This window comes from Monodelphis domestica, chromosome 1 (assembly GCF_027887165.1).
Source record: "Monodelphis domestica isolate mMonDom1 chromosome 1, mMonDom1.pri, whole genome shotgun sequence".
Lineage (NCBI taxonomy): Eukaryota > Metazoa > Chordata > Mammalia > Didelphimorphia > Didelphidae > Monodelphis > Monodelphis domestica.
The window spans coordinates 308,616,291-308,630,462 of NC_077227.1; the positions used below are offsets into that span (position 1 = coordinate 308,616,291).

The 14,172-nt window shown below is 37.1% G+C and overlaps 1 protein-coding gene across 1 annotated transcript in view; it reads left to right on the forward strand.

Annotated features, from left to right (window-relative positions):
• Positions 1 to 9,070: 9,070 nt before the first annotated feature.
• The window catches only part of SAR1B (secretion associated Ras related GTPase 1B), a 42,677-nt gene continuing 37,575 nt past the window's right edge, over positions 9,071 to 14,172 (forward strand). Inside the window, exon 1 of the mRNA XM_056811106.1 lies at positions 9,071 to 9,207. The gene's annotated coding sequence lies outside the window, so the exon portion shown is untranslated. The remainder of the gene's footprint in view (positions 9,208 to 14,172) is intronic.

The following is a 14,172-nucleotide window of genomic DNA, read 5'->3' on the forward strand; positions in this document are numbered from 1 at the left end:
AAGTGCTTGTACTCCTTCTGCAGGCAGAAATAGCTGAAAATCTGTATACCATCTAGTTACAAAGGATAGTTAAAGGGGAATTTGCCAAAAAGGAACTTTCCATCTGCTATTTCTATAACCACTACCTCAGATGAGCTTCTCCTCTGACCAGACCCATCACCACTTCCCTGACAGCTTTCTTTCTAGTAGCCTCAAATATATTCCATTCATAGGGAACACAGTACTGCTTTTTTTCATTGTTTCTTCTGTATCAGAGCTAGAGCAGTGATGGCGAATGTATGGCAGAGGTGTCAAAGATGGCATGCAGAGCACTCTCTGTGGGCAAGTCCCCCCCCCCCCCCCCAGTTTGTTACTAGGAAGGCAGAGGGACTTAGGCAGAGCTGCTCCCCTCCCCCTCTCCACTGGGCCTGAGGAAATTTTTTCACATCACTTGCCCCTCTGCCCAGCAACCCAATGGGAGCACACAAGGGGTAAGCTGGGTAGCTCACTAGTGGCAGAGCAGGAGGAGAGTGGAGTGCTAGGGCAGCTCCTCTTCCACTCTCTATATTTGCTGAGGACATTCCTCACTTCACCTGCCCCTCCACCTAGCAGCCCAATGGGAGCACTTTTTCCCTGTGTGGGGTAAGGGGGAGTGGGTGGCATGCCTGGCACTAATATAGGGGAGAGGCACAGCACTTGGTCTCTGGTGGGGTCAGGCATGACCTTTCATCTGGAGGGTGTGGTGAGGGCAGAGCCTCATATTTAGTTTCTGAAAGGTTTGTCATCATTGTGCTAGAGTCTGTTCCCTTTTGACTTTGTGTCCATAGACAATCCCCACAGTCTTTCTTCCATTATTCATTTAATTTACTACTTGACCAAAGAGATGGTATTGCTAGTTATAAAGCTGGTATGGGTAGTTAATTTGGATGTAGCTTATAGACTCTCTATGTTTTTTTTAGGGTTTACTAGCTGGTTTGTTTGTCCTTATTATGATTGAATCAGGGGCATCCATTCTCATAAAAGGGGAAGGGAAAGGGGAAACAACATGAAGTGAAGGAAAAGAGAGGGAAGATAAGGGAGAAACTATTCTATCTCTAGTGCAGAGTGATAAGGTAGCTATTGTAGCCAATGAAAATAATATTTGGTTGAGAGTTAGGGGGATTTATGTTCAAAGAACTTTAAAATACCAAAGGATTTTAGAGGTGATTTAATCAGACTCCCACATATTATTTACTAAATGTTTAACTTTTTGTTATTCTGAACTTGACAACCAGCAATAAACATAAGCATTTTCATGTAAAAAAAAAACAGAAAAAGAGGATTGTATATGAAATCATGGATCTTATATCAAAAGAGTCTTGGTTTTTTTTAAAGTATATACTCAATTCAACATGGGATCTCCAAGATTATCTTGCTTTTTTAGCCTACACTCTGAAATGCCTTCTCATCTCTTCTGTATATTTTAAAAAATGCTTCATTGGCACTTTTCTTTTTTCCTTTTATTGGCATCACCATCATCAACCCTGGGCAGGGGTGGGAGGTTAAGTGACTTGCCCTGGGCCATACATTTAATAATTATCTGAGATCATATTTCAACCCAGGACCTCCTGACTCCAGGCCTTGCTCTCTTCCTACTGAGCTACTTAGCTTCCCCGCAGAGTTCTTTTAAAGTTGTTCTTTCTTTTACAATGTTGTTATTATTATATACATTGTTCTGATTCTACTTACCTCATTCTGCATTGGTTTGTACAAATGTTCCCAGATTTCTCTGAATCTTGTCCTTTTTGTTATTTATTATGGAACAATTATATTTTATTTTTATACATATATATTATACAGTCATATACTGTAATTTATCTTTAGTCATTCCTTAATTGATAGGCAACCTCTTATATTTCAGTTGTTTGCTTTAACAAGAAGTGCTGTGATGAATATTTTTGTACTTATAGGTCTTTCCCACTCCTTTATTTATCCTTTTGCAGTATATATTTGGTAGAGGTATTGCTAGATCACAAGTTAGCCACAATTTCCAATTTGCTTTTTTGAATGCCTGTGTCAATTCACAGTTCCAAGATGAGTGCAGTAAGTACTGTCTTCCCACAGCCCTTCCAGTGCAAGGGGGCCGACAGACCCCCTACCGGCTGACATGGTCATGGTGGGAAATCGGCAACTGCAAAGCAGCCCCCTGAAAAGGAGGTGCCCCCAGCAAACCCCCTTTCTGTGACTTCTCTCCCCAACTTCCCCCACTAATGAACTTGCTATGATTACTAATCTTTCCCTAATACAGGAGAAATAATATGAGAGCAAATACTTATAGGATCAACAAATATATACCCCACTTTAATCCCTCTAGATTAGTACCCCAAAAAGATTGCAATTATAGAATGAAAGCCCAAAGATTATTGCATAGAACCCCTCCTTTCTCAAGCACAAGACATGCTTCAAGGTTCTGCAATAAACACTGGCCAAATGCTTGAGTACCATAATAAATCTTTCTCTACAGTTATTACACTCCAATGAATTTGGTGATAAATAGAAACCAGGCAGCATTGCTAGGCACTTCAAAGTAACACAAGAAAAACAGAACTTATAAATTGAGGAAAACCCCAAAACTGGTCTGCTTTAAGTCACTTCTTAACCTCACACCTAGATATGAAGATGTTTTGTTATTCATCTCCCAAGCAATTGTGATTGATAGTACAAGCTGATCAAAAGCACAATGATCCTCTCAGCAGGCCAAGGGGCACTAAGCTACAAATGACTTTATTCACATTATTCATATCTACTACAGAGTGCTGTAGAAATGTAGTAAGTGATCATAGAACTCTTTGTTGTAGTAACATCACAAGAGTGTTGTTTAGGTGATTTGATAATATTCAATCAAAATGTAGAGTGTCATATATGTAGAAAATTGACTGTGTGTCAAAGTTGCATGTACCTGAAAAACCTATATAATAAATGAACCACAGCACCATGGCAGAGCACTGTGTGTGATGCTTGCATGTGTGGGTCTGAATAGACGATGTTTCTCATCTCCTTTATCCAACCAGGTCATCACATCTAGACAGAGATAACCCTGGATCCTCAGAAAGACTGCTGGATGGATCTCTATATTCTAGTGACTGCTATTTTCCTTTATGTCACCATTGCCAATTTAATAGGAATGAATTAAATCTTCAGAGTTGTTTTAATTTTTATTTCTCATATCCTGGTGATTTGGAGCAGTGATGGCAAATAGAAACAGGGGGAGGGTTGTGTGTGTATGTGTGCGTGTGTGCACATGTGCATGTGTTTTTTAATAATTAAAATTGGTTTTGCCAATAGATGTAAGGGTAAAAATAGGTTTGACAAATATAAGAGTTAAAAAATGAGATTGTGGTTGCCATTTATAAAATAACTAACCCTTAAGTCAAAATAGCTGTTAGTAGCTTTTAACAATTTAATATAATATAAATATAGCAAAAGAGAAATATAGGAAAGAAGTAGAAAATATTGCCTAGCTAGATACTTTATAATTGCTGTCCAAAGAAGTCTATCTTACCACCCAGCAAGGGCTCCCTCAAGTCGCAATCTCCACATGGAGTTATGGTAGTCTTTTCAGCAAGAAGTCCCAATGTTGTCTTGAACAAGGGTTCCACCAACACAAGCTTCTTCCTTCAGCTCCAGTGACTCATTCAGCAAGCCTCTCCAGTGTTGCAATCTTTAACCCAGAATGAACCTACAAGAAAGAAAGGTCTCTCAAGAAAGGTCTCTCCCTAAAAGCCCAGAAATCCATTTGCAAAAAAAGTTCTCTCCCAAAAGACCAGGAATGAATGAATCTTCTTTTGAGTCTCTTATAATCCTTTTTTCTACATCACTTCCTGTCTCTTCCCCTCTTTCTGGATCCAATCACAGCCTTTCAATGGTGCTTGTGGCTTTTAGGGTTAAGAACTGTTTCTATTAGTGATTTACTCAGTGTTTAGTAGGGGTACTTTAAGTTCTTGATTGATTAAATTAAAGGTTGCTGATTGATTACATTAAAAATAAGCAATGAGAGTTTCATTCTGTCTTCACAGTATTAGTAACCAAAGATACTCTGTAGGCTGCATATTGACTTAGAAAACCACATATTAACATTATTATGTTCTAGTTCATTTTTATTTGTTTTGATAAATATTTCCCAATTATATTGTGGTCCACACACATTTTTTTTTCTGATAGCTTCAATTTGTTCTTTTGATAATTCCTGTTCATATCTTTTGACACAGCTCTTGTTCATATATACATGCATAAATATTTAAATCAGTTCCCTATATATATCTTGGATATTAGACAGTTCTTTATCAGAGAAACTTGCTCCAAAGATTTTTTTCCCAATGAAGCATTTCCTTTCTAGTTTAACTGTAATGATTTTGTACAAAATTTTTTAAGTTTTATGTAATCAAAATTGTCTATTTTAATTCCTGTAATCTTCTCTATTCCTTGTTTGGATAATAACTCTTACACATAACATTTTTCATTTCTACTGCCCAGTACAATCCTTTATCACCGTATACCTGGATTAATGGAAATCTCTTAAATGACCTCCTCTTCCCCAGATTCTTCCCTTTGCATATCTTACATGGGTACTTGGTTGTTTCCTAATGCACAAACCTAGTCATGTTATACTTTTAATTAATGTAGTATTTTATAAAGAGTTGTGTGTTTGAGCTTAGATGACCTGGGTTTCAATCTAGGTTCTTTACTACTTTCTTGACAAAGTCATCTCACTGTTTCTCTCCACATTCTCATAAAACTACTTCTTTCTTTTTATCAGTCTGACTTCTCAGTTTCCTTTTCCTGGTCTTTGTCCATGTCATTCAGTATGGGGGGGGTCTCCCTGGGTTTTGTCCTAGGTCTTCTCTTATCCATTTATACAATTTTATTTGGTGATCTTGTCACCTCCCATGGATTTTACTATGCATTTTGGCTATTTATCCAGCCCTAACCTCTTTCTTCATCTCCAGTCTCATATCTCCAGTTGCCTATTAGGCATCTCAAACTAGATGACCCAAATAAGTCTTAAACTCAACATATCAAAAACTAAATTAACTTTCCCTCTAACTTGCTCCTTTTGTGAACTTCTCTCTTTCTTTTGAGGGCATCATCCAATACTCTTCCAATACCCAGCCTCCCAATATAGGCAATTATCCTTGACTACTTATTCTCTTTCACTCCTCATATCCAATCTGTTAAGTTCATTTTTTTTTTCTACCTTTGCAACATTTTTCATCTAAGCCCTCTATCTTCCAACATTGCCATCACCCTGGTTCAGGCCCTCATCATCTCACATCTGGAGTACTGCAGTAGCTTGGTGACTGATATTCCTATCTGAAGTTTCTTTCTGTTTCAGTCTATCCTCCATTCATGGGTCAAAATGATCTTCCTAAAGCACAGATCAGACTATGTCAGTCAAATTCATGGACTCTCTATTAACTTCAATATCAAGTATGAAAATCTATTTGACTTTTAAAGTCCTTCATAATCTGGTTCTTTCCTACCTTTCCAGGCTTTTTACATCTTACTTTCCCTTATGTAATCTAAAATCCTGTTCCTCTAAGAAGACACTCTAATTTCCAACATACTTTTTACTGAATGTGCCCCATGCCTGAAATTTTCTTATTTTTGTGTATGCCTCTTGGCTTCTTTGAAGTCTCAACTAAAATCCTACTTTTTACAAGAAGCCTTTTCCATTAACCTTTAACTCTAGTTTCTTCTCTCTGTTGATTATTTCCAATTTATCCCGGGTATGTTTTATTTGTATTTGTCTGTTTGCATATTATCTATTGTAAGCCCCTTGAAAGTAGAGACTTTTTTTGCCTCTCTTTGCAGATCTTTCCCATCTTTTGTTTATTTTCCTTCTAGTTTTATTCTTAAATGCCCTTGGAATGATTTTGCTAAGTTGGGTCTCTCACTGTTTCTTTTAGACTTGCTTTTCCTTCTACTTCTTTTTCTTAGTTTTTTTTTTAGGTGCGATAAACTGATGTAGCTCATTCATTAGTATAATCGATTGTGGTTAGACACTGCAACTAGACAGGAGTTGGACCCAGGATTTAATAGAGGGAAGAGGCAGGTGACCTGCACTAGATTTGAGAAGTTACAAAATTGTTTTAAGGACCATTAACTCTTCTGTGAAACCAATTGCCCATATTTTTTTTTTAAACCCTTACCTTCCGTCTTGGAGTCAATACTGTGTATTGGCTCCAAGGCAGAAGAGTGGTAAGGGCTAGGCAATGGGGGTTAAGTGACTTGCCCAGGGTCACACAGCTGGGAAGTGTCTGAGGCCAGATTTGAACCCAGGACCTCTAGTCTCTAGGCCTGGCTTTCAATCCACTGAGCCACCCAGCTGCCCCCTCAATTGCCTATATTTTTAATGTCAACATTATATTAGCGTTGACTATGAGTCATAGAATATCTGAAATTGAATATCACTCAAACATCAGCAGATTGTCACAAATTACAAATAGGAATTTGGAAGAAAAAATGGAGTATTATATATTAACTAACAAATTTTTGAATGGAAACATAATTCAAGATGGTGGGACAGGGAATAATCATTTCCTGTGTGATAGTGAAATCACTTTTAAAGACTGGTGTATATATATTAATTTAAGGTTGCCAAGGAATTCAGCTATGTAATTCTTAAATGAAACACTCAAGTCAGCTGCCAGCTTTTTTTTTATGATGTTTTAATTACAAACAGGAGGAAGAAAGTATTAGCGGGAGAGAGAGGGAGAGAGAGAAGGAAAGGGGAGAGAAGGAAAGAGGTTTAAATACCCACTCTGCTCAGGCTGAGCCAAAGCAGGCTTTAAGGCCCTGGATAGCCAAGGCAAGGAAAGAGATCAGTCCTTATCACTCACTTGACCAATCTGGAGAAAAACAGTCTGTGGGCTCCTCCAACTCCAAGCACCAGCCTCCTACTGCCTCTAGCCCTCCTCACAGGAAGTCACGAGAACTCCAGAGGCTGTTCTCTACCTCACTTCCTGCGTCTCACATGTGCTGATGGTGGCTCTAGCTTGACCTTGGACCGCCTAGAGGTCTGTCCTTTTTGCACATGTCTGTTGAAGGCCATATTCTCAAATAATTAAATCTTGAGTTTTGCTGCAGCCCTTCCTAATCTTGTTACCCTGAGTAGGGTGGAGATTGTAGTTTCCAAGACCTGATTCTGTTATTCCAAGTATCTCTATTGTTCTTGATCAGGAAATAGCTAAATCCCATCTTCTAAAGAATGATCTGAATAGGGTGGAATAGTTTTGAAATTCACACCTGGGAGTGACTGATAACCAATGGACAGCATGTAACATTAGTATCCTTCAGATAGCAAATGACATGGAGGAACACCCTTTGAGTAGACTCTATGATGGTGAATTTATGGTAGCATGTGGAAAATGATTGCAGAGGTTGGTAGGTAACTGATGAGATCAAAAGTTCCCAAGATCCTGAGATCCATTAACTAATTTATATATATATATATATATATTTAAACCTCTTACCTTCAGCCTTAGAATAAATACTATTTATTGGTTCTAAGACACAAGACTGGTAAGGGCTAGGCAATATATATGAAAATAACTCAAATACCCATCAGAAAAGCAGAATAGCAAAAAGATCTAAGACTGACAGAGCTACAGAAGTAGTTTATGACATTGCTAAGATTTTATTCTAAAAATAAAGATTTAATTTTCTGCAAAATATTTGTACCTATCCAAAAACATTCATTTTCTATATCTGTTTCTGATGGAAAAAATTAACAATTGAAGAATGGTAGAAAAAAAATTCATTTTATTTTTTTAAAACCCTTATCTTCCATCTTGGAATCAATACTGTGTATTGGTTCCAAGGAGAAGAGTGGTAAGGGCTAGGCAATGGGGGTCAAGTGACTTGCCCAGGGTCACACAGCTAGGAAGTGTCTGAGGTCACATTTGAACCTAGGACCTCCCATCTCTAGGCTTGGCTCTCTATCCATTGAACTACGGGTACAGCAGCTCCCCATTAATTTATTTTTCAAAATATTTTTATAACTATGCTTCAATGTGATTGATTTGATTTATAATACAATTTCATTTTGTGCATTTAACAACATTCTAGCAAGGAGGTCTATATATTCCCCAGATAGTCAAAGGGGTCCATGACTCAAAAAATTTCCTTGCAATCTCATTAAACATGAAATGTTAATAACTTCAAGGTATGTGCTAGGGCTTGGCAGAAATATAAAAAAGTAATATGACATTTTCTAATGTTTGAGAGGAATAACTCAACTTTATATAGACAATGCATTATAGTTTACAAAGCTTTTTCCTGTCCTGAGAAAGTTATTCCAAATATTCTCATTTATGAATTATAGAAACAGAGGCTCAGGACTTGCCCAGAGCCAGGGTTCCAAGCTTTTGATTCTGAATAATTGCTTTATTTTCTTCGATCTTAAGCTAATTTAAACAAAATGTTTTTTATTCTTGTCACTAACACATTTATATACAGTTTTCAATGAGAGATAGTGATGTACAATGGAAAGAACCCTGGGTCCTCCCCTGGTTCCCAATTTCCTCATCTGAAAATATGGGGGTTTAGTTAGATAATCTCTGAAGTCTCTACAGTTTCCAAAGGACTAGGAGTTCAAAGGTACAATGACTACTACTGTTAGTACTGCATCTACTACTAACTACTATTGACACTACTACTACCACTATTACTATTAATTACACCTTCCACCTTCACCACCACCACTACTCAAAGCTAATATTTACATAGCCCAAAGCGCTTTGGAAATTTTAACACATTTGTTCTCACTTCAACCCAAAAAGGAACATCCCCTTTTAACAGAGGGAAAAGAAATTGAGGTGAAACGATTTGCCACACAATTGGTAATTATATGAAGGGGCCTTTGAATTTCGAACTTGAGAGCCCCGGGCATCCTACTTGGGAGCCTCTTAGGTGAGTACTACAGGAAAGAAGGTCGTGAGAAGCCGTTGGAACACCGGCTATGTTGGATCAGGTCAGACACCGGTCCTACCTCAGGATTGGCAGGCGGAACTGAGGAGGCGGAACGGATGTTGCGGCTGCTCCAGGCGTCCGTCCGGCGGAAGGTAGCAGTTGCAACTCCGGAGAGCCGGAAGGCGCTGACAGAGCAGAGGGATCTGGGGGCGGCCATCGCGCTGTGATTGTTGGTGGTTCCCAGAGGCCGAGGCCAGGAATCGTATTCTCTGCCGTCAGGTGAGGGACCGGGCATGGCTCGCCTGGAAGGGCTGTGTGTCCGTCAACTCTGGCTCTTAGCAGTTCTGAGAGAGAGCCTGGGTCAGGGCCGATACTTAGCTCGACCCCAGCAGGGTCAGACGTGCCTCGGACCCCGAGCCTCACTGTGCTTGGGCCCTCGTGCTCTCATCAAGCCGGCGTCTGCACGTTCGTTGGGGGCAGGTGCGCCTTTCCGAGCTGCGGACAGTGTGTCCTCGGCGGTCGCTGCTTTGTTGGCGATCTCGAATCGCAGTTCGGGGCGCTGTAGTGTCCAGCAGGGTTGGGGGCGGAGGGGGCGGGTGACAGCTCCTGTCAGACAGGTAGGTAGTACTCGTAATTATGGCAAGTTACTTCACTTCTCTGGGCTGTAGTTTACGTGTTTGTAAAATGGGGATAAGATGATAATCCCTGCACTGCTTCTCTAGCAGTATTATGCTGGTAGAAGCTCTTTTTAAACATTTCTGCGCTATAGACATGTTATTTGCATATCTGCCATTTGTATAGGGTTTAAGAAGCTTCTTATTTCATTTTCTCCTTAGTAACACGGAAGTTGCTTTATCTTGATTATATTTCTTTTAGTTGCAGTGTCTAAATTTCATATCAAATGATTTTTACAGCAGGAAATTTGACCTTATTTTACAGAAAGTTAAGGTACAGAAAGATAAAATGTTTAAGGAACAGAGAGGTGCCTGAATGGATAGAGTGCCAGGGATAAGAGACAAACGGTCCTGGATTCAAAATTGGTCTCAAACACTTCCTCGCTGTGTGACTCTGAGCAGATAACTTAAACCCTAGTCCTTATCACTTTTTTGCCTTGGAACCAATATTTTGTGTTGATTCAGAGACAGAAAGTAAGGGTTAAAAAAAAAATACTTGTTTAAGATCACACAGGTGGAGATGAATAGGATTCAAACCTGCACTCATGAAGTTCTCCGCTACAACTTCCATTTTAGTCCAGCTTTTGGGTGTTTTTTGTCTTTTAGGTATTTCAGTTATTGTGAGGATTTGGAGGTGGGGGAGGGAAGGTCAGGATCAGATGTACAGATTAAGTACAAAAGATTTTGTGGCCTCCCTTGACACATTTATGAAACGCTATAAAGGTTTTAAAGCAGCAGAACTTCTCAGAGTGAGCAGTTGGGAAAGTTGTTTTGAAAAATGTGTACCCGGAACTTTGAATGTTTTAAAATTTTAAGGTAGAAAAATTATTTGAGTTGAGAATGAAGACCTTTTTGGGATGCTCCTATAGTAAGGATTTTAGTTCCTATGCTTTCTCCACCTGAGGATAGGCATATTCATTTGGGGAAAAAAAGCCATTTGGCACCACTGAAAAGTAGTAAATTAGTAAGTCTCAGTGAAAAATTGACATGGGATGATGTTATTTGACTTTAAGACTCAGTGTCTTTTTGTAGGTATTCCAGGCTATGTCTGGTAGATCAGTTCTTCATGAATTGAAGTTAGCTTATTTTGTTTTGCACAATTAAAATTTTTTAGATGAATTCATTGATTTTCCCAGTGTCTCAGAATTTTTTGGATGGAACTTCAATGATTATTTACCTGCAACCCCAAAGAATCCCTAGTTTTAGCAAATCCAGCAAATTTTCCCCATTTTGTAGTTTATAATAGCTTAATTTTAATGAAAAAGGCCTGTCTTTTTTAATTAGGAAAATAGAAGAAAACTGACATAAATAATGTTTTCTGAAATTTTATTGTTAAAAATATTACTTTAGTGTTTCTTTGTGAAGTTTTATATTGTAATAGAACTTCAAATATGAAATATGACTCCAAAAGTCAGCCATGGGAAATTCAATTCATCATTTGAAGTAGCAGTGCTGTTTTGAATCTTAATAATCAGAATTTCATAGTATGATTTGATTTTCTTCTTCTTCATCTATATATTGTTGTTCAGTGGTTTCAGTTATGTCTGACTCTTTGTGACCCCATTTGGGATTTTCTTGGCAAAGATACTGTAGTGGTTTGCCATTTCTTTCTGCAGCTCATTTTACAGGTGAGGAAACTGAGGCAAACAAGGTTAAGTGATTGCCTAAAAATCTTTTAAGATTTTCTATGTGTAGAAAAAGTCCCACAGCAAAAAGTTTTAAATAATTTTTAGAGATACTTTTTCTGATTCATCTTTTTCTCTAATATGCTTTTAGGGAAAAAGGTTTTTGACATTGCTTTGTGTAACTTTTTTCCCCTGAGTACTCAGTAACAGTAATAATGATGCTAAACTGGCATTTATGCAGGGCTTTAAAGTTCTCAAAGTTCTTTATATATGGTATTTCATTTGAGTTAGATACCAATACTATGAGGTGGTTATTATTACTTCATGTATTTATAGATAAGGAAACTGAGACAGAAAGTTCCAACTAGTCATACAGCTAGTAAGGATAAGACTCTGTAAGTGAACTGTGATCCCTCGTGACTCCCAAGTCCAACATTCTATCGGTACCACAGTACTGTTTCATAAAGATAGACAAGCAGTTTATTTTCCTTAGTACTCATTTCTGTAAACTGTGATTTGCATTTATCACAGTTTATTAAAATTAATTTATTACACCAACATTTATTGAGCACTTACTTTGTGTATATTGTTATGAACAGATGACAATGAGGACCAAAAAAAGTTTAGCTAAGATAGTCCTTCCTGGATTTTCAAGGCTAGTAAGGGGGATACACAATGTTATAGCTTAATTTGCGTTGGAAGCACAAAACTAAATACTTTTAATTCTAGGAGATAAGTACCTCAAAGAAAAAGTACTTTATATATTGTTTATATATGTAAATACTTTATATATTAGTATTAAAAGTACTTTATATATTGTAATTTATATTGTTAGATTCTTCCATTCTTTTATATGAGAAATAATCTTACTGTCATTTCTCTAAAACTTTTAAATTGTAGAATAGGTACTGATCTACTTTAGTAGATATTCTTTCTCTCTCTGTTTCAGTGAGCTGAGCCAATTTGGTTGCACTCAGTTGTCATTTCTCTTAAGAGTGGAACATAGTTGCTTATAGCAATGTTTTTGGGGCTTTTTATTTAGGAATTATATGTAGGAATTATATTAATTAGATTGAGCTCAATTTTGGAGAAATGTGAGGCAGCAGTGTCTCAAGCCATTTAAAACCCTAACAGTTTGGACATGGTAATCATGCCATTGAAATCTTCAGAATACTGGTCTACTTTACACTTTGATTATTTTTGAATTGTAGTATTTTATCATTATTGTCACATTTCAACAAGTTGTTTATAAGATATTTTTTTCTGATTAGGTCCTTTTGAATTTACTTGCATTTTAAAATGTTATTCAACTATAGTAAATACTTTTTCCTTTGAAAAATTCTATAAAAATATTGATTTATTTGAAGCTTAGAATAGGTCAAAGCCATGTCCACCTCATTAATTAACTAATAATGCATTTTATACATGTAACTTAACATGTATAAACACTTAAGTGATTTTTCCAGGTTAATTCTTGAGTGTGAAATAAGTTGCTTAAATTAGTTAGCTATTGCTTAAATTCTAGTGATATTAAGGTGGTTTTAATCACCTTTACAAAATATGAGTGGAAAACAATACTTATAGCATGCAACTGAAGCATGATTGAACTTAGTTTCATAATCTTATAATGAAATGTTTGTAGTTATACAAAATTTTGACTCTAACTTTAGGCTGAAGGGCAGTTATTCTTATATCTGTGTCTAGATACAGTGTCCCAGAAGTCTTTATGTAGTTTCAAGCTTCAATAGCTTAAGGCTATCTAGGATCTTCTTTATGATGCTTCTGACAAATAGTCATCTAGCTTTTACTCAAATACCTTGAGTAAGGGGAACACTGCTTCTGCAAGGCAACCCATTTCATTTTTGGATATCTCTTTCAGAAATTTTGCCTTAGATCAAACTTAAATCTAACTCTTCGCAACTTCTACCCATTTCTACTAGTTCTGCTATTTGAGACTAAATGGTGGGAGATTAATCCTGGCTATATGACAGCTCTTCCTAAAATTCTCCATTATTCTTCTCTTTTCCACCTTTAACCACTTTAAACCAATCATCATATAGCCTTTCACTTATACTGATTAACTTTTATTTATTATTTATTAATTAAATTATAAATTAATTAAAATCTTATTAATTTAAAAAAATTTAAATCCTTACCTTCTGTCTTAGACTCCATACTGTGTTTTGGTTGCCAGGCAGAAGAGTGATAAGGACTGGGTAGTGGGGTAGGAAGAATCTGAGGTCACATTTCAACCTAGTACCTCCCATCTCTAGACCTGGCTCTTAATCCACTGAGCCATCCCTTGGTTACTTGCTTTTGACACATGCTACCCCAGGAGTTCTTTAAGTCCCATCCCAGAGTAATATCTTAAATGCACAAAACAAAGTACTTAAGTTGACCAAAGAAATTAAATTGAAATAGTTATCAAAATAGAAAAAAAAATGTTAGAACTCCAGATTAAGAATCCTTGCCTTGCCTATCAAAGCCTTTCAGTGGTATCTAGAACTGAATACATTACCCTAGTAGAGAACAGCAGATTGTCATTTCCTGTCATTTCCTTTCTACCTAAGTTGTCTTGGCTGACATATCACATTGTGGATTTATGTTGAATTTATAGTGCACTAAAACCCCCACATATTTTTTTATGTAGTCTACTTTCCAGCCATTCTCTCTTCCCCATATCATATTTGTAAAGTTGATTATTTGAACTGAAGTTTATTTAGGGCTTTACATTTATCCCTCTTAAACTTCATCCTTATAGATTTGGTCTAATGTTCTAATCTGCCAAGATCCTTTTCAAAATTTGACTTAGCCAGATTATTGGCTATCTCTCTTAGCTTTGAATCATCTGTATATTTAGTAAGCATGCCCTCATGTTTTTATCCATATCATTATTAAAAATGTAAATTGTGCTGAGCCAACCACAGATCCCCATGGTACTACAT